General features: G+C 40.6%; 2 long non-coding RNA genes across 2 annotated transcripts; one reads left to right on the top strand and one right to left on the bottom strand.

Annotated features, from left to right (window-relative positions):
• The first annotated feature begins 42 nt into the window (after positions 1-42).
• On the top strand, positions 43-7,539 carry LOC121285294. Its single transcript, XR_005944633.1, has 2 exons — positions 43-1,012; positions 7,113-7,539. It is a non-coding gene; the product is annotated as an uncharacterized LOC121285294 (long non-coding RNA).
• On the bottom strand, positions 1,890-18,682 carry LOC121285296. Its single transcript, XR_005944634.1, has 3 exons — positions 18,554-18,682; positions 6,976-7,069; positions 1,890-2,295 (listed from the first exon to the last, which is right to left on the bottom strand). It is a non-coding gene; the product is annotated as an uncharacterized LOC121285296 (long non-coding RNA).
• Positions 18,683-24,756: the final 6,074 nt, after the last annotated feature.

Raw genomic sequence — 24,756 nt, 5'->3', positions numbered from 1 at the left:
GTCTCGTTTTGCTTTCCACCGTCCAAGTCGTCCGAGTCTTCTTTCCCCGAACTGAAAATCTCCACATCGATTTTTTAAAAAATGTGCCCTAAGCTGAACGTTTCGCAGTCACTCGAAACTTCAACCCTATTTAGAAACTTTTATCTGTTTTGCCATGGGAACTTTAAATACACGCGAGCATCGTGTTCTTTCGTCTGCTAAAAATTGACCCTGGACCCATGCAGACTATTAGCTCCCAGTGTCTGATTTGTAACCTTCAATTATGCCCACCTTTATGGATCTGGCCTTAAACATCAAAACTGTAATGATTATTTAAACCACTGTTCTAACCTCTAACCTCAAGTAACTGATCTAAAAATAAGGAGGGGGGCAATTGGACGGTGTGAAACGCACTGGCGGCTAAAGGGTTAAAGCATTATATGTTGACGAAGTTCCCATGGAAAAAAAAATTACCTGGTTTTAACTTAACGACCACAAAGTTGGGATTCGTGAGGCAGTTAGGATATAGGAGCGAATAGATTTGGGTTTGTGGGGTGTGGTTCTAAAATGCCTTCAGTTTGTAAGTGCTTATATCCGCGCCACTCTGTCTATGTGTTTTATTCCCCCCTTTCTCTTACTAGTTGTACTTGTTCGAATATCTGCTTCTCACTCATTTCACATTGATACAAAAAGCTCAGCCTCCGCAATGCAACCATTGGCTCCGTGACAGCCCCAAGCTGCCCTGCCCTGACATGTCGCTAACTCCTGTTTGGTTAATTAAGTTTTCAATCACTAGACAGTGGGTAATAATAAATCAGATTGATAATTGATCGGAGCCCGTCATTTATTGTTGCAGGAATAGGCGGGGCCCTGAGATCTTTTTTTAAGGATGTACAACTTATGAGATGTTGTGGTTTCTGTAACGAAATTTAAGTGGGCTCCCCGGAGATCTGGAAAAGTCCTGATTCTTGAGATGTCTCTTTTTAATTCCTGTAATTATTCCAACATTAATGGTGAAAGGGAGCAGTATCAGGTTGGTTACATCGATTGGGCTTTTGAAATGTTTGAACAAAATGACGTGGTGGAGGGGATTCTGTTTAAATGTAAACCAAATTTATGGACTTTCAGGGCAAAATCTCCTCCACTCCTGTCGGGGGGAAGTTTTGTGCTCACTGCCAAAGCTTATGCAGTACTGGGGCCAGAAGTCAATCTGCTGTCTTTTGATACAGACGTTTTATAAATCTTTATTTTTATTAATTGTTGCATCATAACACGATAAAAGAATACCCAAGATGGGTGTAAGATGGTAAAAATGAAGTCAAACACATAAGAGCCTTATTCACACACCAGGTCCAAGTGGTCCTAATAATTCTAATTCAGTGGCTGATTCCTTTCACTTAGAATAAATTCTGTCTGCATGTAGCTCTTTTAAATGAATTTTCCTTTTGATGCATATTGTAAACTCATTTGTTTTATGGGAGTGTGGAGGGCAATCGTGTTGCATGAAGACTGCATTCTTCGGGAAAAACTTCAGTGGGACTAAGCCTTCATATGATAAACTGTGCAAGGCTCAGTAAGTGCAATGGCAAACTTTGGGTGCAATCCCATGAATAGAGAGCAGACTATTCTCCCTTGAGCATAATTCAAATAGGATGTCTTTCAGTTACTTTTGAAGAAGGACTCTTATCGCCAGCCTCTCGTTTAAAAATCAAATGACTAAAGAGACTAGTGATTCACTCGAAAACATTTTTTCAGGCTAGTTCCATTGATGTATTTTTGCATTATTTTTTGTTTAAACGGTGGACGGATGACCTAATTGTGGAAACTCTCTCAGGGAGGTTTATTGAGTCTGACAGTATGAAGGACTTAATTTAACATCAACAAAGGTACAGTCATCAAATGACATCTCAGCAATGTTGCAATTTCCATATATACTTTTGCAAATATCAAGCAGCCTTTTCCCAATGGCTTTCAATCCAACCAGTTAGTAGCTGAACCATACAGACTAGAAAGGTCCTATGTTTGACCAGTGCCAATTTAGTGATCTCAGTCAGGGTGGCAGTTGTAATCGGACTCAGCGTTCCTGGCTTAAAGAATGGAAAAAATTGGCCAGAGTTTGTATTACCCAGCATCCCCTGCATGAAATAGCTGTGAGTGGTCATCGGGTGAGGCCAGGATTTGGGTTGACTGTGATGTTTCTTATGACCAAATGGCCTTTGACACTGTCATGACACATGTAAGAATAATGACCACCTATGGGAGGTACTGGAGAGCCTGGTGAGTGTGAGGAACTGTTCCCCAGCAAGAAATCAAGACCTGTAGAAGAGCAGAAAAACTGTTGGTAGAATAACAGTGAAGAAAAACGATTCAAGAAACAAAACAAGCATGCTGAGGTTAACTTTTTAAAAAAAATACTGATTTTCAATGACATTGGTGTTTTAAATAATTATTATTAAAATATTTGTAAAGTATATATGACAGATTTTTAAAGTAAAGGAGATCAGAAAATAATTCGATGTTGCATGACCTTCTATTTTACTGAGTGTCATTAAGCTCATTTTTTTGAGCCATTCACTTTTAAAAGGAGCACTGATGGTGATGCTTCCATTCATAGAAACACACAAAAATACAACACAGGGGAAGGCTCTGCACTTCATCTGGCTGGTCGTAAAAACAAAAATGTCATAATTAACCACTCCCTCAATTATCCATTCCATTCCCCCTTATATATTCCCATTCTATCTTCCTTTCTTCCACAATCCATTCCTCATGTTTCATACTCGCTGTGTAAAATAATCAATTCTAAATTCTGCTGCAACTTTCCCCTTCTAAACCTGATTCCACGTTCCCAGATTCTAGCATTTGTGGCAATGTCAAACATAATATTAATATTCAAATTAACTATGTCTTTAAGAGTCTTGAATAATAAGTCCTCTGAGCCTTCTGTTTTCCAAACTGAGAAATACCATTATTCCATTTCTTCCTATAACGCAGATGCCAGTAGGCAAAAGTTTGGTGTCCATTTCACCATTGCCTCCAATGCATGGATATCCTTGCTGTGGTACAGTGACCAACATTGTACACAGCGCTCTCATGTTAGCCATACCAATGCCTTGTGCAGATTCATTGTCTCCTTGCAAAATATGTGTCCTATCTCTCTTGGCATATTTGTCCATTTTAGTTATTGCTCCTGCACACAGGATGATCAGTTCCCATGAGTCATCAAGTAGTTTTGCCATTCCCTTTGCAATGTGGTATCTTGTGGAATAGAGCCATTCAGTTTGCATTGCCACTTTTTAAATTTATCTTGCAATTGCCCGCTTTCCATCCCATCCCCCTATTCTATTGAGACTCCTTTTTCAGCCTGTTAGGTTTAGAATGACATGATTCTCTGCATCATGTGCTTTGTGACTGGGATGAACACCTTTGAAAGATCTCTTTATCTAAATTCCAGGATATCGGTGATAAAATTGAGGTAGGGAGCCCATTTAGAATCCAACTGAAATGTTTGTTGACTGCAGCGGCCACAGCCAGTTTGGACACAATTTGGTAAAATGTGATCCCTTATGGGTGAAGCCACCATCTATTTCAGTTTTGGATCAAAGCTGGTGATGAGCACTGATTGAAATTAAAACAATGACCAATCAGAGTTTGGAACATTCCATTCAGTAAAATTAACTTAGGCCAATCCGAAGGAATTTTGGTTCAAGTGGTCTTTTCTTTTAAGAAGCCTGTATTATACTACAATCATTTTCTGGCAATTGCCTATTTTACATAAATGCAGTAAACAGTATGATACAATCCGTTAGGCATGTCACTATATTTGAAATAAATTCACCAAAATAATCAGGGAGAATATATTGAAAATGAGTGCTCTTCAGATCAGCAGCTTAAGATGATAACCTAAGAGAATTCTTTTTACAAAACAAATTAACATTCATTTGAATCAGTATCTAAAAAAATAAATTATTGCTGATGTTGAAAGCAAGGTATGTTGGTAGTTTCACATTTTATGAATGTTAGGGGTCCCAGTTGAGATCACAAAAACAAACAGGATGTTTGTCCCTACTACTGAAAGCACCCAGTGTTGCATTTAAAAGCTGTTCTTAGGCCGATCTGGGTCAATGTAAGATTGGAGCGAGTTCATTCAGACAGGAAGAGGTCATAAGGCAGGCAGAGATTTGCAAAATAGAGGTGAGGAACAGTAGCATTTGGGAAGCTCTTTGTTGATCTCGCTCCATGTCACTCAGTTTTTGAAGGCAAATCTACAGCAAGCTAATTAGTCCCAGCCTCTTAGCAACAATTTCCCACTCCCTCAAACCTCCCAAGATGATGTGGCTGGTATTATTTATGTGAGATTAGATATTTCAGTGAATATTTGCTTGAATGCAGAAATGGTTAACTTAAGTGATAAATATTTTATGGCCTTGCCTCTTTTATGCCTTTGATCTAAATACATGTCTAAAAAGTACAAAAAAGCTTGTTATTGTCATTTTGTAAAGTCTTACAAAGAATCATGGCCTGTGTCATAAATATTGCTAAAATGCAACACATTGATAGAATTTATAAAAATGCATCTCCTTTCAGCCCTTGCCACCACAAGTTTCCTCCCTTTCCGGAAGGCATAAACACATGCTGGATACAGTTCTCTGAGCATTAATAGCACTCTGGCACCAGACCTAAATGACCACACTTCATTAACAAGCCTGGGCTGTGACTCTATTCGATTGTGGAGAACATCATGGCCACCCCTGATGGAGTCCTCACTGAAACCCTTCAGCAAAGGGCATGAGAGAACAATTAGGATAAGGAAACTTTGTCTAATGTTTTCTTCCCCAGGCCAGGGATACTGAGAAGACATGTGGCATCCCCACAATGACCCTGGATAAAGTTTTGCTTACCCAGCACAGACCAACGATCAAACCTGGAGATTTCCTGGTCCCTGTTACTTCCTTCTTGCTGGCTGTATTCAGGACAACCCCGATTTGCAAAGGATGGCCGGGGGTGGGGGGGGAGGTGGGGTGGGGGGGGGGGGGGGGGGGGGGGGGGGGACTCAAGCAAGCATTAGGTACCTTATTAGCATGTGCAAAGGGCTTAACATCTGTTTCAGGTAGAACTTCTGGACACCTGTATTTTTGCCTATAGCAATATGATGTGTGGTGCATTTCCTGACCACCACATTGGAGGCTCAAGTGTCTGCTAATTTCCTGCAGCAGGGAGGCAGTGGTGTAGTGGTATTGTCACTAGACTGAGATCCAGAGATCCAAGGTAATGCTCTGGGTCTCTCAAACCGCCCAAGATGATGTGGCCTCTTCTTATGACCTCTTTCAGTCCGAATGAACTCACTCCAATCTTACATTGACCCAGATCAGCCTAAGAACAGCTTTAAATTCAACACTGGGTGCTTTCAGTAGTAGAGACAAACACCCTGTTTGTTTTTGTGATCTCAACTGGGACCCCTAACATTCATAAAATGTGAATCTACCAACATGGCAGATGGTGGAATTTGAATCCAATAAAAATCTGGAATTAAAAGTCTAATGATAACTGTGAAACCATTGCCAATTGTCATAAAATCCCATCTGTATTACTAATGTCCATTAGGGAAGGCAATCTGCTGTCCTTACCTGGTCTGGCCTACATGTGACTCCAGACTCACAGCAATATGGTTGACTCTTAAAATGCCCTCTGAACAAGGACAGTTGGGGATGGGCAATAAATACTGGCAGAGCCAGTGACATCCCATGAATGAATAAATAAAGCACTACTGAGTTTCTGGCTCCCAGCCTTTGATGAACCATGATTTCCTCTAGTTGAACGTTAGGAAGTCACAAGCTATCATCTTTGGCACTCACCATAAACACCATACTCTTGCCACTAGCTCCAAACCCTGCCTACTGTCTCAGATTGAAGAACATTACTGGCAATCTCAATATCCAATTAGATTCCCCGCTGAGTGTCCAACCCACAGATCCTTTCTATAATAACGACTGTCTGCTTCTGTTTCCTTAACATCATCTGCTACTTCTCCAGCTTCTGCACATATATTGCTGAAATCCATATGTCGGCTTTCATCAACTCCAGATTCCAATGTTTTCCTGGGTGGCCTCCCCTCTTCCATTGTCTATAAGTTTTAGGATGTCTAAAAATCCAATACCTATATTCTATCCTGCACCAAGTCGCGCTTACCCATCATCCAACCTCCATTAGTTCCTGATTACCCCAATGTGTCAAATTTAAAATGATCGTCCTTGTGTTTAAATCCATTCTTGGCCTTCTAGGTCCATATCTCTGTAACCTGCACTAGCTCTATGGTAGCCTGGATGCTCTGTTCCTCTGATTGTGACCTCTTGCACATACCTCCCTCCTTTTATCCCGTTAGTAGTAATTGTGCCTTCAACTCCCTTGACCCTGCAGAGTCCTTAAATCTCTTTACTTTCCCACTGCCAATTCCTCATTTAAGACTCTCCCTAAAACTAATTTCTTTAATCAAGCTCAAACTTTTTATCACCCCTTCTAATATCATCTTTTGTGGGTAGGCAACCATTTTTGTCTAATTACTTCTTTAAGAGCAGCTTTTGACATTTTTCTAATTTAAAAGTGTGATATAAATGTGAGTTGTTCATTCTAAGAGAGGCATTAAACTGTTTATTTTAAGTAAGTTAATATTTTTCTTAAAATAAAATAAAGGAATTCTATACAAATATTTTAAGGATTCATATAATAATATACATACTTCATAAGTTTAGGGCTCATGTGATGTATTTATTGACTGAAATGTGGAGGTGGAAAGGGAGCAGAAATGAACTTTTAATGACTTTATTCCAGGATTATGGATTTTATTTGCATAGAGACATGTTTGTACTAAAGCACCAGAACATCACTGTATCTGAAGATCAAAAAGATCAGGTCTTGATAATCTGACCAACATAATTGCTGGTAGAGACATTTGTCTACTTCACAGTAATAGTGCATTGCTCAGCTTCAGCAGCATACCTGTACCCTGTTGAATGTAACCCAGGATGATCTCAGATTATGAGCCAATTTGTAGTTTGAATATAGTTCGCAACAATCTTCACGACACCTTGCCCTGAAATCAAAAAGTGACAAGAGTATTTTATCTGATAATGCAGATGGCCAATCTTATGGAGTGTGACGACATCAGACAAACTCTCAGCTCCAGTCCCTGTGGTGAGAGACTGGAGCATCTACAGGAGAAACACTTTGGTGTCACAAGGAAACAGAAATGGCTCCAAAATGGCTGCAGTTCTCTTTGAAGCCAAAGGTGGTCCTCGCCTGGCACTCGTAAGATTACTCTTCGCCCCCTACAGTTCCTATGATGTTATCTTACATGTCCTACTGTGTGCTACATTATCATTTTATAACAGTTGTTGAGAAAGCCTTCTGCTACTTGGAACTGTAGTCCTGAGATTCTGTCAAACATTTTAAAAGCACACTGTATTAATCAGATCATTAGCATGTGAGGAGCTGAGAAACTATACTTTGAAACTTCATTAGATGCTATGACATGTTTATAAATGGTCTTTTTTTAAAAGTGAATTTGCTCTCTCCATCTCATTAATTCAACATTTTTAAAATCCTCTCATGTTGCATTAAAAGGGAGTAGCATCCAGGAGTTACTAAACAAAAGAATATATGGTCTATTGCATTTACATGATGTAAGAGTGTCTGTGTATCAGAACATAAAAATATCATCAGCCCTGGCAGCACATTTTTATTTCATTGATTATAAACAGCGTGATGATTTGTAAAACTTTTGCCTCATCATACTCTGTTGTATAATTTAAGAGTCTCAAGGTTTCCTTCTAATTTATTGCATTTGATCTGGTGGCTTTGTCTTTCTGACTTTTATCGGGCTTGGTAAAATGAAGAAAAAAGGAACAGCTGGTTGGTGATCAACGTATACAAAGTAGACAGTTTTGTAAATAAATATAAAGGGTGTGACTATCATCCAACAGGCACTTAAACAAACAAATGTATTGGATTCTAACGGTATTCTCAGTATTACAGCGCAACTTGGGCACAACTTCAATACCCAGGATTAATGCAAAATCACTTCCATCTTAACTTCCATTTATGAAACACCCCTGCCCCAAATTAACCCCTACTTACTTACATCGTTAAAGCCTTGCTTGTAGAAGTTCCCTATAATTTAGCCCTTTCACTATTCTGTGGATAATATTTCAAAAATATGTTTTACTTAAAGTAATGAATTTCTAGTGGAAGTAGTAAATATGAAAAGTAGGTCAGCGAGCAACATTCGCAGGCCCATGAGGAGTTAAATTCTTGAAGTTGCATTTTTGTAGAATTTGCCAAATGATTATTTAAATGATGAAATTTCGGTGAAAGTTACAAATCTAATTATAATATTACAACATAGAAGATTTATATTAGATGGAAAACTAACTAATGAATCTCTAGTTCATGAAATTTAAATATTGCTCTAATAAAAAGATTACTGTATTGCCAGATATTCAGAGAGCTCATAAATTCAATGCATTTGTGAGGGGAAAAAGTACTGCTTGCTTGAATTCCTTTAAGTATGAAAAGCTGTGCTTAAAAGAAAAACGTCAGCATTCACTGCATGACAGTAACTCACATTCAGTCTGCTTTTATTTAAAGGCCATGTCCTATATTTCTGATATACAACTAAAAAAGTATGCATCTGTACATCAAAATATATTTATGTTAATATTTCAATAAGTTCAAAATCTGAATTCAATCTTTGAATACCTAAGTGCAGAAACAGCTGACCTCATACCATGAAGGACTCAAATATGTACCACTACAGATTGTGGTCTGCTTGTCATTGAATAATTTCTATGTCTACTACTTTTATATCACCAGATAAATCTATCCACCATTAATCTGTTCAGAGTTGAGTCATATCCACTAATATCTGGAAAGACGTGTTATTATTAGCTTACCTGGTGTTGGATTCACACCACCATTAGACTATTAGCAATTGTACAAGGAGTGAGATGATGCCATCACTAAACTAAAGGACTGCTAACCCAGCACTCTTCATCTACTTGAGAGCAATCAAAACTCCTAATATTTGAAATAAAGCTGACAAAGTATTGAAGCAAAGTACAAAAAAGGTCCTCCTAAATTGCAGCTTGCTCAGTGTTGGGAGCAGTACTGATTTGATGCCACTGGTCACTAGGCCACAGTCAGTCTGAATAGCACGTACATGTCAAAGGTCACATTTACCCAATAAAGTGCCTTGTAAGAGAATTTTATCAGTCATTTGCTTTAAAACATTTCAATTTAGGTTCCCTGCTGGCCCAATGGGTAAATAAATTGTGTGATGTGGTATTGAGGCATGCAGATCAGGGTGGCTCCAGGTTTGATCCCTGTTCTTTGCTGAGCTGACAAATTTCACTTGCTATAGGGCAGCAATGTGCAGTCTCTGGATTAGAAAAGGGATAATCAGCAGGGTTCCTGTTCCTGATCACTATCATATGACCCTTGTCAGAATGTGTGTGTTTGGATGCCAGGTGAGTATGGGATTACGTTTAGATGTGATCTCTATCACATTAGAATGTTCTGCAAATACTTAATCTCCATCTGGAGAAAATGTTGACCCTTATATATTTATGCCCATTATTTCCATCGTTAATTTTCACTCATGTTAATACAAACAGTGCATTAATTAGCTTGTTAAATTGCCTTGGAAGGTAGTTTGACTTACCAATAATGGCACATTAAACTGAAGCCAGCATTATTTCACTTCCTGAAGATTGGTGTCAAGCCAAACCTGTTCATTCTTACACATAAGAATGAGAAAGAATCGAACAAAACAAAATTGGCTCAACAAGTCTATTGTCAGACTGTGTATAATTTGCCATATTCTGCAGTTGGCCCGAACCTTACTATCCTAGGAGAAAAGTAATCTAACACAGGTATCCCCTAAGAAGATGATATTGTGTGAACTTTATCTCCAACCCTGAATTAAGCAAAACTGATCATTCCAACTGTATTCCATGAATAACACATCTATTGTGACAAATTGGATGCCATTGGACTCTGTAATGAAGTAAATCTATGTGTATACTTATTTCTTTCAGTCACCTTCCTAACTATCCATTTAGTTAGCTCTATTTCAAAGGAACTAATTGACATAATATTGGATATCCTGTAATCTGTTCAGTACCAAGAGCAAAATTTGAGTATCACTGATAAAAGGGACATTCACAAGAATACCAAATGTAAAGGGAACAACACGTTATACTTCATGAGAAGAAAGTGCTGATTGGTTGGCAAGTGGGCTCCGATTGGTAGAAGCAGCATTTATTTAACGTTTATTTTTGTTTGAAATAGTTTGACCACCCCTCCCTAAAATGTTAATGGTGTTGGCCCCTTAAGTGGAGGGCACTTGTACCATGAAGGAGTTGGACTGTTCGAATTTCATAGCTCTATTAGCCCATCACATTCACACAAAGTAAATCTGTCACTTTATGCCCATGTTGCATTTCTGTTTCACTGTTCATTACCTTCTACCATGTTTTATCACCAACCTGTGCATAACACCAACTTTAATGAAGTAAAATGTCCCAAGGTGCTCGTAGGAGCATTCTCGGATAAAATTGGACACTGAGTATCTTAAGGAGATATTAGGACAGGTGAGCAAAAACTTGGTCAAAGAGGTAGGTTCTAAGGAGGGAGAGAGATAGAGGTGGAGCAGTTTTAGATGGGCATTCCAAAGTTCATGGCCTAAGCAGCTGGGGATAGGAAAATGGGGATACCAGAAGACAAAATTGAAGGAACATAGAGTTCTTAGAGGGCTGGAGGATGTTACAGTGATAGATGCACTGTAGCTAAATGAGAGTACAGGCTAAATACTATTATAACTCTGATTTCCCAATTTACACTTGCAGCTATCAAGACTCTGCCAGCAGTGGAGTCTCCCACATATACCTTTATTTTTTATATATATTCGTACATGGGATGTGGGCTTCACTAGCTAGGCCAGCATTTATTGCCCATCCCTAATTGCCATTGAGAATGAGGTGGTGATCTGCCTTCTTATGCTGCCAAGCCCATGTGGTGTAGGTACACCCAGAGTGCTGTTAGGGAGGGAGTCCCAAATTTTGATCCAGCAACAGTGAAGGAATGGTGGTATAGTTCCAAGTCAGAATCGTGAGTGGCTTGGAGGGGAACTTCCATATATCTCATGAATTCAGGTTTGAAGTTAAATAAAACATTTGGAGCATTAGTAGCGCTGTGATGTTTTTTTCTTGTAAGTGTTCCAAATACTAAATGGAGGTTAGCTGTATCTGCAACAAGTGGAAGAGAAGCCACCTAGGCAACTCTTCAGCTTTCAGCAGCTGGTTATTGTGGCCGGGGAAAGAGGGCTGGCAGTAGAGTGCCAGCTTACTTGACAGCAACTTGTGGATAGTGAAAGGGAATGTTGGAAAATATAAATTAACTTACCTTCCCCCACTACCAATCAAATAATAAATTTAAGACTGTGGCTCTCAGTGAGTTTCTTGTGAATATTCCAACAACTATTATAATTTAAAGAGTAAGTAATATCTAGGGAAAACTCGATATGACTTAACCAAAGTGCTGTATTTTATTTTAAATAAAACACAAATAATTCAAAACTTGGCATTTTTTTCTCAATTCACCTTACTCTTGGTTCAATCTACAATGAACTCCCTCTTAACATAATTAAATATTTTCAAAGAAATTGCTGCTTGGAAGTAATGGCAATTTAGAAAGAAGTTGATTGTAACTGTATCAGTCAGTTGGCAAACGAAGGAAATGTTGTTTCATATCTGATCTATATTATGTATGATAACTTTCTTATCTCTGCTTCTGCATTGACTCTCAGTATTACAGTGACTTGAATGGGAAATAGTGTATCTGTCATACAAATATATCTGTGGCTCCTGACTAGTGGCATTAAACTTGCCATTGTGTCAGGCATACATTAGCCTAACTCAGAAAAGCAGTGAAGATAGTAGAGTACTTTGTTAAAATAAGCTATAGTCAAATGCAGATGGCAGACACAGTTTCAAATTAATTTACAGGTACTTGTATCTCACCAAAGTCCAGCCCAGTGTGCAGTGTTTGCAGTTTCTACCATGCCTATATTACTCAGCCTAATAATATGCAAACCAATTTCACTGTTATGCAATTGCTTTCGTGTGTGTGTATGTGTGTGGGAGATGGCAGCAGATAGAGGGAGCTTAGCAGAATTTGGAGGGGGCGGGGTTTCCTTAAATACGTTTAAGATTTTATATTGGCTAAACCATATTGTCATTGTGGAATCCATGTTGTTGCTGGCAAAAAATAAGAACACTACATTACATGGAGAAATGGAGTTAAAAGTGGTCTGAGAGACGCTGGTGCTGGAAGAGGTGGACATGCTGTAAATTGGAAGAAAGGGACTTCAGACTGGCCTCACTAGTAGAAGTTATGATCAAGGGGAGCTCAATGAATTGTATTGGAAACCCTGAAATGAGCATCAGACTGGATTAGTTTGGACTATTCCACATTTGGATGTGTTTATCCCCTTAACAAAATGGTAGTGAACATGTACTAAGGATTAAAAATGTCTCTTTACATGTATACAATGCTGTTTGCACATCCCAACCATATGTTTTCTGATGCCAGAAGATGGCGGACAGATGTTTGACATCTGTGCTTGGCCACAGCTATATTATTTCAATTTTCATAAATAATAGTAAATAAACTGATATTATGCCTGGTAGTTGAATGAACTGATCCTTGCCACTCCCAATACATACTCTTGTATTTCTGAATGATACAAAACATTTAGCCCTAGATGCTTCATTTCAAAAGTGCAGTCAACAGGTTTCTGTTCACAGGTAAGGGCTGGAGGGTGGAGTAAGCGAGTGTAGATTTAAACTCATAGCCTGCACACAGTGACTTCCCAGTCTCTGCATTAGACAGGAGTAAAAGGAAAACAAGAAAAGGATGAGTGGTTTCGAATAAGGAGGGAGGAAGACTGAAGAAATTTATTCTGGTCTGTTCACTTGCAATCTCTAACAGTATCAGTGCTGGAGGTCTGGAAGCAGGAAATCCACCGGCTTTCGGGAATGGAGGCAGCAAAGAGCACATGGACACTGAAGCAAGAAGAGGAAAGAGAATGCCTTGAAAAAAAAGACAAAAAAACAAATCTGTTGCATTACCAGTGTGCAGGAGCTAATCAAACTCACCTCTGCTGCATTATTATTGCAGTATTCTGCTGAATGGTTAATATAGCTATCAATCCCAAGTTAAAGTAAGTCATCTATAGGCTTCTAGTTTTGGGTTGGAAATGTAATTTTAAATATTTGATATAAGTTGCTTGTATTCAAAAATATTTTTGTTTGTATTTTTATTTTACCTTTGTTTTTTTGAACAAGGAATTAGTGACACAAAAACAATTTTCTGATCATTTAATGGAATAATCTTTTATACTAGAATCTCCTGTGGATGAAGCTAAAAGGCCACTTGGTTTGTATAACAATAGCACTACCGACAATTTTAAAGATGCAACTTACACTGGCTTTTCACAATGTCAGTGTTGCTGAAAGTTCTGGTGGTCCAAGGCAAGAAAAAGCAGTTTTTGGATGCGTGAACAAGAGGACCCAATGTGAATAGATCTTGGGAAAGCAGAAGAGTTGCCATTATATTGCAAATGGCATCTGCTCCCATTGAACATGGGTCAGCCAGATTACTGTCCTTCATAAAACCTTTACTTCAAATCTTAATGTCTCACTGTTCCATTATACAGGCAGAAATATCAGGCAAGAAACTTGAAATTCAGAGAATTTAATTGTATTCAATTCCATCCATGGCCTTGTCCCTCTTTATTTCTGTGACCTCTTTCAACTCTAAAACCCTCCAAGAAATCTGGCCTGGATTTTCACTCCCGGGTTCGAAGCGCAGAATTTGGACATTTACCGACTCTGCAAGCCTGGGCTGGGAAAATGTGCCCTGGGAGTTGGATTTTTTATTCTGGAGCACTGGGGTTCTCTGGGAGGTGAACCGGGCAGCCCTGGAATGAGTGCAGATGCAGCTGGGTGCAGAGGTGGACTGGGAAGAAGGCCTGCCTTGGTGCATTGGCACTGTGTTGAAGTTTAAAAAAAAAGCCCTCCACCCCTCATAACTCCTCACTACCCCCCCTCCCCCGTCCCAGCGACTCCCCATGCCCCATCCAAGCCAGCACACGCCACCTCATGCCCCTCACAACTCATCCCCATGGCCTGTCATACCCACCATGCGACCTTATGACCCTCCTACCATACCATAACCTTTCATATCCTCCATAGCCACCTATATCCTCCACCCAACACCCTATGCCTTTATAGCCCTTATGACAACCTATGCCCCTCTGCCCAACCTTCATAATCCCTCATATCTTACATGTCAATCTACACCCTTCTACCCACCCCATGACCTTTTACAGCCCCTATGCCAATTTAGAGCTTTCTCATATCAACCGATGCTTCTGCACCCACTACCATTTTCCCTTACACCTACCATGCTAACTCATGCAATATCTACCATGGACAAGCCTTAGGAGCCATGTTAAGATGAAATAATATAAAGTTCTAAGTGTTTATTAAATATTTTAATTTGTTTTAAAAACACTTTCACTTATTAAAAGCCATTCAATACATTTACATTCCTTTAACTACATAATCCTCTATGAGAGCAAACATTTCATTCAAGTGCATAACCCTTTATAAAAAAACAATTATTGGAGACTATAGTCCCACTTCAAAGAGACTTAAGTACTTGGAGCTGTCAATCAATCTGTGAAATGGGAGAGACCCTACTGTGATAATGGAAGGTTGTGAAATCAGCCATGCAGTACTAATCCAGTAATGGTAACCCTCAGGCTTGTATCAACCTACAGAATGAAATAGTAAGCATTGATTTTTAAAAAACACTCAAGACATTTCTTTCAAAGATTTAAAGGGCAGTTGTTTTAAATGCCTTGCTTGCTTTTCAGACACTTGTTGACAGTTTTGACAGGTCCTTTTGATGGTTCCTCTTGACAACTCTCATGACAAAGAGAGACTTTCTTATAATGAGTTTATGCACTTTTTATACACACTCATGTCCACTTTAACATTCCCAAAGGGCACCTTACCTCTCCCAAAGGGCACCTCACCTCTCACAAAAGGCAGGTTACCTCTCCCATAGGTGAGACAGGACCATGTCCAAAAGGGCGGTCCCCTCTCCACAGGGCTCAGCAAAGTTTACACTCCTACCAGGTCAAATCTGCACATATCATGTTTCCCACTCCTCGTTAATGAAAATTCCATATCACTGGAGGCAGCTGCTGTTTTATATGGGCAACTGCCTCCATCAAATGTGCATATGCAAGTGCTAGCCGGGGCACATTTCCACCTGTTTCATTGTTCCATTATATAGGAAGAAATATCAGGTAAGAAACTTGCACACAAAATGGTAGGTGCTGTGATCAGGGGTGGGACTTCTGATTTTCGGCCACTTCTTCCATTTTCACAATGATGGAGAGATTCTCCATTGTTGCAAAAATCCAGGCCTCTGTGTTCCAGCAATCTTGGCCTATTGCATATCCCTGATTTCTTTTATGCCTTCTCTTTCTTCATTTTAGATGGTCATATAAAAACCTATTTCTGTGAGCAAGTTTTTGGTCATCTGCCCTAACATTGCCTTAAGTAGCTAGGTCTCAAATTATAAAAACAAAAAAACTGCGGATGCTGGAAATCCAAAACAAAAACAGAATTACCTGGAAAAACTCAGCAGGTCTGGCAGCATCGGCGGAGAAGAAAAGAGTTGACGTTTCGAGTCCTCATGACCCTTCGACAGAATTATATTTGATAATGCCCTTGTGAATCACCTTGGAACATTTTACTATGTTAAAGGCATTATACAAATGCACGGTGTTGTTATTGAACTTCAATGCACTGTCATAAAGCATAACAAGAATGATTTCATTTGCCTTTTAAAATGAACTTTGCTTTTGCGATGAATATGCAACAAAAATCTTCCCAAAGAGAGGAATGAAAGGGGTTGCAATCTGGGTAAATGGCAAATATTGCAGAGGCCTTGTGGTGTCAAAGGTTTCTAGCTGATATCTTCATCTAAACAGGTTTATGGAGATCCTGCCCTTGAGAGCATTCAAATAGTGTTTAGTGTTAAAAACAAAATCAGAGCAGGCTCAACCTGTTCACTGGTGGCTTTTATTTCACTAATCTACTGATCTGGCTGCTCACTCAGCAACGTCATCACATACTGTGTTGTTGTAAACAAGAATAACAGGCCTGGTGACATACCAGGCCTTTAATAAACATTTACAAATATAGTGGCATTTAGATCACCCCTACAATAAAATTGAAAGAATGGATTGTATATAATGTTACTCTTGAAAAAGCAAAGTCTTTTAGTCTTGCTCATGATTTTCTCTCATTAAAAAAATTAAGTAGCTATCACCAGACCAGCTGATCCACTTAAAAGGAGACTGTCACTTTAAAAAAGGTCTTGTCAGATGCTTTAGCAGATTTGCAAACAGAGATGTGCGTAGTGATGTGATCTGTGATGTAAGGAAGCCACTGGGTCGTGGACCACATCTACAATTACACACAGACATGTTAGGAGGTGAAAGAGGAAAATAAACTTTTGGGGCGTTTGTTTGAATCAATAGCGAGCCCTGTTTATTTAATTTTCAACAAGAAGTCTAGAGAATTCCTTCATGATGATTGAAATTTCAGTTTGCCCAGGATTATTCAACATATAAACTTTTGAATATAAACCAAGAAAAAAAAACATTAGAACAGTTCGCATGACAGCATACGATAAAGGACAGAATTTACTGACGTGGACCAAATTGCCAAATTTTCATTTGATTTAGGTTCTTTTCAGTCATGTTGCAGGATTTAGGGAGTTTGAAGTGCTCCGATAAGGTGACAAACTGTCTTTAAGAACAAAACAAAAACAGAATTACCTGGAAAAACTCAGCAGGTCTGGCAGCATCGGTGGAGAAGAACAAAGTTGACGTTTCGAGTCCTCATGACCCTTCAACAGAACTAAGTAAAAATAGGAGAGGGGTGAAATATAAGTTGGTTTAAGGTGGGGGGGTGGTGGGGGGAGAGAAGTGGGGCGTGGGGGGTGGTGGTGGTTGTAGGGACAATCAAGCAGTGATAGGAGCAGGTAATCAAAAGATGTCAAAAGATTGTTTAAGAACAAATCTACTGAGAACAAGCCTGCATGGAGCAAGGCTTAAATCCTGTTCCATTTGCCTTGCTGCAGTAATGGGTTCAGATCTTCTACCTACAATGTTTTGATGTACAGGAGCAGCAATCTCTCATACAATAATCCAATTTCTTTTATACTTCCACCCATGATTTTCCTGATATAATCTCCCACCATCACTGGCTTCCTTGTCAACAGGATTAGCTGTAGACCATCCTTGCCCTTTAATAATCCCACTCTACAAACTCACATTAGGAGGTGCATGAAGGTGGTCCATGGTGGCTGATTTTCTCACCTCTGCTCAGCACCTGCTCAGTGTAGTAGATTGAAGTAAGAAACTTAACAACATAGAGTTATAATCAAAGATTTGTATTCCAGCTGGTGTGCACTACTCCGTGGTTCCAAATTCAAGGCCCTTTATTTAAGAAGATTGAACTTACAGCAGCAAAAACCATGGCAATGAAAATTCTATGACTGTGCCCAATTATTATGGGTCCAAATGAAATGATAACTCTGCTTTAACAATGGTTGGTTCTGGCTGTCCCTTTAGGAAATCAGTCTGGTCCAAATGCACATTTACCTGGTTGAGTCCAGTTTGGCCTCGCATGGACTTTGTTCTGCATTTCAGTACTATTCAGCAGAAGGCTCTGTGCCAGCAAATGCTTTATCCACTAGATGAGCATTAATTCAGTTGCACGATTGATTTGCTTCTGACAAAAAATGTTACAACCATGCCGGCCTTAGTAGCTGGGTCAAACTGATGATGTCAGCAAAGCCAGGCTACTGGTGAACAAATGGCCAGAGGCTACACTGCAAACAGCACTGTCAGAAAAATGTTTACTTGCTGTGACTTTGCTTATCCGAGTACAGGCCAGTCAACATGCATGCGTGTGATGGGCATGATTTGACTGCTGGATAAATAGTTTTATAAATTTGAAATTTATTGCAAATGCAAAATGCAGCACATCTGAATTTCTCCTCACAGCTTTCCATACCATGTACAGCAATAGAGAACGTTTATTCAATAAGGACAAGTTAATCAGAACCTACCTACATTCTATTTAAACCTTACGTTTGTATTTCCTTTAGACTGCCTGACAGAGGCTTAAATAAGAAATAGCAATTACTGATTTCAAATTTCCATTTCCTTTTACTGAAAGATAAATTTATACATTTACCTCTTGGTTTCTTATCATTGGGTTACATATGTTGTAAACAGGTTACCAGAATCCTACTATAAATTAATGATTCCGTTTACAACCATGTCCTACTTGGTTTATGGCTTCATGGTTCTACAGAAATTGTTACACTTTACAAAAGTCTTTTAGATAAAGGTGGAGCAAGTACATACTTTTAGGGTCACGTTTTTGGCGAGGTTTTCCACAAGCTTCAGCTATGATTTCTACAGAGCAACTCAGCAAGACAGGCTCCTTCAATTCTCTAAGATTATCGCTCTTGTCATATCGCTGGGTGTCAAGGCCACAAGTTTTTCTTACTTAAAAGTAACCCACTCCGAATTATGTTTAGATGATATGAGATGGCGACAGCAGTAGATAAAGATGGAGGATGATAAAACAAACAGTTCCAGAAAATTTCATAATTTTAATGAAAAATTAACTGTTTCTATGAATATTTGTCTGACCAGTTTAAAAATATTTTTTATTCCAGGTCTCTCTCACACACACGTGCACACACACACAGAAACAGACAGACACACACACACAAACACACACACATACTGCGAGGGGGCGGGAGAGCCTGTTTAGCTATCCACCAGGTTCTGGAATGACTCACACTCTGGTTTTCCCTCCCTATTTGTGGGGATGTGCCTCTGCACTGATGTCATCGAGAACTTTGTGTATGAGGCTCAAACTTCCTGGCACAGTGCACTGGAGTGGTATCTTTCCACCCCTGCTACTAAAAGCTAGAATTTTTACAGATTTACTTTTTCTCATTTCCCCTGGAGGTTTTGGTTGCTTGCTGGAGAAGTGCCTGGCAATACCTTGCACAAGTGGCCATTTGATTTATGCATGAGACTTGACAGTGAGTGCCAGTATGTTGTTCAGTTACCACAATTACAACAGGGGTAACCATATGTAAAGATCAAGGGCTGACTTTTCACTTTGTGGGCAGGGAACAGGAACTGGGACTGTTTCAGGTCCTGAACCTACCCACGGGGGGAAACAGTCACTTGTTAGAATTTTGACCGAAACACATCGAGACAGGTTCCCTGTCAAATTAAGGGCAGTGAGCAGGCTTTCTGCCAATCAGAGGCCTTACAGCTTGAGAGGAGTACCCTGCTGAAGTACAAGATAAGTAACTGGAAGCGTGCTTCAACAAAAAGGTGCCCTTTGAGCCACATAAAAAAAATAATCAAAAAGACAAGAGCAACCAGACCACCACTGTGGGGGGCAGGGGGCAGGGTGTAGGGAAGTCCCTCTGCAGGGCAGCCTCTGGCTATGTCCCACTTAGGCAGGCACGGAGGGCCTGTGGGCTTGCCATGAATGCTGACACTCTGGTCTGCCACAATGTGCCCACCTTCAGGAAGTTAAATTTCCCCTAGTCACAACCGGAAACATGGAAAAGTCCATCTGCCTCTTTAATCCTTGACTAACAAAGCTATTAGTGAGCCTAATAGCCTGCCCGCTTCATGAGGATAGGCAGCTTTGCCAACCTCTGAACTTTCATCAGCCAAAATGGCTGGTGTTGGAAGCGACGTCGGGAAATGAGCATACCAGCTGGTCTCATAATTTCTGGGCCCTGTCTGTCTCCCGTTCGCAGCCACAGTGGGGTCTGAAATCTCAGCCCCAAAATGTGGAGAATCTGACCAATTTTTCCCCAGGAGCACTGAGGACATCTGTAGTGCCTTTACTGTTATCCAGTTGAAATCAAACAGGGAACCTTCGGGCATGTAAGCCCCAGCTACTCACTGGGTTAACTAGTTGAGTCATTGAGGGATCACTTCAGCAGATTTAAAAACCAAATGTATTTTGCATAAAATTTCAGTCCGTTCAACTGGGGTGAATTTTAAGAAAAATTCTCATTACTTGACATGGTTGTGATTGTTGTCACACTCAGATTTTAATGTCAGGACTAAAATAATCACAACGTTGACAATGCAGTTGTGGTGTTCACCCTAGGCCACAAATCGGGAGGCCAAACTATTTTTAAGTTTGGGCCTCATTTAAATTTTACCAAAGGAACTGCGGGTGTCAAATGGATTCTCCACTATAGCTCACTGGTTTATTGTGGTGGAAAATCTACCAGTTTCTACAAGGAGGTATGTGTCAGGTCAGGGGCAGTGTGTATGGGTGGGGTGAATGAATCCTTGGTAAGGTGTGAGAATGAGCTGTCATTGAGCTAGAAGACTTTTGTATGATCTAGAGGAGCACTTTCTTAGGCCTCAAAATTTCCGAGTGGCCTTTGGCAACCTCTACCACCTAGTAGGCCAAGGGTAACTGGCACCACTTTCAAGTTCCTCTCTAAGTCACATGCTATCCTGACTTGGAAACATATCGCCAATTTTTCATTGGGCCTAAATTCTGAAACTCTGTTCCGAACAGATTTGAACTGCATTGGTTCATGAAGGTGGCTCACCAGCAACTTCTCAAGGACAATTCAAAAGGGCCAGTAAATTCCATTGCAAGCAAAGCCATTATTTTGTGAATTAATACATTTTTAAAAAATCAGTTTTGAGAAACACTTGTGGAGTTGGATCACATCTGTCACTAAAACATATGGATAGCTCTGTTACTTTAATGACGAAGATATGGAGATGATCTTCAAATTAAATCAGAAGAGAACTAGGGTCATGATTATAGATACCCAAGCTAAGTATGACTTAAAGAGTAACTATTTCTTACTTAGTCCTCTTTGTACTGTGTTTTTTATATTGAATGTAAATGTGTAGCAACTTGAAGGACATAACAGTATAGACCAATTGAATCATATTGAACATTCTGCTCTATAGCCATTTACCAGCACAAACCCAAATCCCTCCAGCCAGTACTCAAATATTGGCAAACCGATAATAATTATCCGGAGCCAGATTTTCATAGTGCACCTAACCACGACATAAACAAAAAAGAGTGTGCATGTGCCTATGCTTCTGCAGACCTGCTCTAGTTTTGGAAGAAAATGGAGTGTAAGCACAGCATTGTGCGTGGAGCAATGTTATTCAATGAGCCTCTGTCACACTAATCCAGTACGTATAGAATTAGCTCAAGAATTGCTAACCAATAGAACAGACTGTTACTTAGACTGCACTGGGGCATTCAGTAGAGAAGCAGGGCAAGATTTTTAGCCCTTATGTTGGTTGGGGGTGGGTGGGGGGGGGGGGGGGGGGGGTGGTGGTGATGTTGGGGGAGGGGGAAGGGGGTAGTGAACATACAGGCACGTGGACGTGGCAATTCACTCCGCCCAGTCAGTGTGCTGGTTTGCCATCACCATCCCGCACTCCCTCCCACCCTGGGCCATTTTCCTGGAGGTGGGTTGGGGGTTGCAGAGCTACCTGCCCGCTAGTAGTGGATGGCTAGTCTTCTTATCGAGTCCATGGACAGTCTACACATGGCCCAGCCAGAACTGGACACATTTTTGCACCTTGTTGTTGAATTTGGCAAGATCTGCAACAGTGCAGGGTTCCTCTAGCGATAGGCATTGCAGGAGATGTTGCATAGTCTGTGACTCAGTTCCACATTCGCAAGTTGTCGGGCTGGTTGTATATCCCCATTTGCTTAGTGACACCTTTGAATGACCTACATCGGTCCCAAGTCTGTTAAGGCACTTCCAGGTTGCCCAGTTGCAATTAGCTCTTGGGGGAAGGCTTTCATCCGGTAGAATTTCCATCGCTGGGGGTTGTCCGAGACTGGCGAGCTAGTCTTTCCACAAGGCGATGTGGGCTTCAGATGGGGTTGATTGTAATGGAACAACACTGTTCATGAAGCTTTTCCTTGACTTTAGGTGGCTGGGTGTAGGTGTATGACCATGTAGAGGGTGCCTCTCATCTGATGTTTGACGGAGTCGCTCTTTCTTGCTAGCTACTGTTCTTCTTATATCAGTGGGAGTGATACCTGCCAGGATATATAGGCTGTTGGTGTTTGTTGGTTTTAAACAACCTGTGATAAGTCGGCAGCTTGCATTCAGAACGGCATTCATCTTCTTAGCATGAGTAGATCTTTCCCATGCAGGGCAGGCGTATTCGGCCGTGGAATAGCAAAGAGCAAGTGCACTGGTTCGCAATGTTTTCGAGCTTGCTCCCCATTTTGTGTTCGTGAGTTTATTCAGGATGTTGCTTCATGCACTCACTTTTGCCTTTGTCTTTTTGATGTGGTTCTTGAAGGTGAGGCATCTGTCAAGGGTGACTCCTAAATAGATAGGGTGCTCACAATGCAACAGTGTTGCTCCACACCAGGTTACTTTAAGCTGGCGTTTGGCTTCATGGTTTCTGAGGTGGAATGCACACACTTGCTTCTTTGATGGGTTTACACGAAGGTGATTTTACAATAACAAATTGGATTTTTATAGACACTCCCACCCCTCCCCACCACCCCTCCTTCTCCACCCCATGTAAGTTGTTTCAGAAAGCTGAACAAATTGGCTAGGAAAGTAACAAGCAAAGGGTGGAAAGCAGTGAGGGAATTGAACTAAAGCTACAGCTAAAGGAATCACTTTATAAGTGGCTGATGAAGGATGGTGTCATGAAGGATGGCTAGTTAAGGGCATTAAATGGACACTTAAGGCCTATTGTAAGAGGTGAACTGGAAAGTTCCAGTTGCCCTGCAGGACTTACGAGGCATCGAGAACTAGGCGAATTGCATGACAATTGCGCTCCTTGTGTCAGAGGGGGAAGGCAGCACGACAGGCAGGCTTTGACACCATCTCTGTCCAGTTGGTCACAGCTATGGCTACAGGCTCCCCATGCACAATGGTGGCCCAGCTGATGAATACATGTTTAAAGGATAGGTTTAAAAGGTTGGAGAGAGGGCACCTCAAAATGGAGGTGCCCTCGCTTCCTCTTACCCGAACTGCAGGATTCATCTCCTTGTGAGCCAAAAGACCTCCTACTGGTTCTCCGGCTTTGAGAGCCCACCTGCCATCCTTAATTGGCCACTAGTTGGTCAGTTTGGGGAAAATCATTGCCAGGTGACTGTTTGCCCCCACAGTGTGAGGTTGTGACACCCATTTGACCCCTATCCAGAGCCTAAATTCCTGCCCATGAACAGTTTCCCGATTCCAAAGGGATGCTGTCTTGCAGAGGCAGCACAGATATAAAATTGTTATGGCCAGGTCCTGAATATACACCTCAACAACAGGAAGAGGTAAATGAGTTGAATGGCTGTTTCTTGTTCCAAGCCTGTCTTTTTGCTACCCAACATAATAATTTTCTCTGCTCACAGCAATGATTGAATCACTTCCTGTCCACATGAGATGAGCTGAGAGCAGAAAAAAACTAAGCCTCTCTGGAGGAAAGCCCTGTGACACAAGGGAAGGAAATTAATAATTGTGATTTTTTTTTCAAAAAGGAAACAAATGAAATTATTTAAGTAAATAAAGAGAACATTGGAGAAAAGAAGGGGTCAGCAAGCTCTTCTTTACATCCAGCTATTGCACAGCATGAGGAGAATGGGACTTTATGGTTCAATCTTTTCCTCTTTTGCTGAAGGGGTTGGCTTATGTTTCTGGATGGTTCAAAAAGCACCCGCAGCCCTCCAATACCTTATCAAATGATGTTGTGTGAGGTTAGCATGTGAATGTTCCCAAATATGAATGCTATCACTGTGGAGCACACTCCTATTCTGCACGCTGTTAATCTACAATAACAACTTGGATTTTTATAGACACCCCCACAAACACCTGCACCCTCCCCACCACCCCTCTTTTCCACCCCATGTAAGTTGTTCCAGAAAGCTGAACAAATTGGCTAGGAAAATAACAAGCAAAGGGTGGAAAGCAGTGAGGGAATTGAACTAAAGCTACAGCTAAAGGAATCACTTTATAAGTGGCTGACGAAGGATGGTGTCATGAAATCATGCTTTATATCAAAAGTAGTTTTTTGAATCTACTAGCTGGAAACCCCTAATTGAATAAGCTTTTTTTAAATAAAAGACAAAGCCACATTTCAGTGACTTGAACTCCAGCCAAAAGTGGCTACACAACTTGCATCACTGTGCCTTCTACATTCCAACACCATTGCAATGGAGACTACCTACCTGCAAAAACCCACCAAAGACAATGATCTCAGGGGACTATGAATGAACCACATCTCTTATCCCATTAGCTTCCCGGCACTCAACTGGGTAGAGACAAATCAGTAGAGATAATCACTTGCACAATGGGACCCTGGCTGAGAGAGGGATTCCTAGACATGATCTAGTCAATTTACTATTGGAATACACTGGCCATGACCTTATTTGCATCCATGGGCAATTGGAAAGAAAAGGTCATGTGACAAGCCGACGCTTTGTGTGTTTTAAGCACCTGTTTTCTCTGCAAAAGAGGACAAGCAGTGGAGATGCTGAAGGAACAAGACCCAGAGGGGATTCCTCCCTCTCTTTT

This window comes from Carcharodon carcharias, chromosome 12 (assembly GCF_017639515.1).
Source record: "Carcharodon carcharias isolate sCarCar2 chromosome 12, sCarCar2.pri, whole genome shotgun sequence".
Taxonomy (NCBI): Eukaryota; Metazoa; Chordata; class Chondrichthyes; order Lamniformes; family Lamnidae; genus Carcharodon; species Carcharodon carcharias.
Note: the sequence above shows the minus strand (reverse complement) of the source record. Positions and strands in the feature narration are given on the sequence as shown.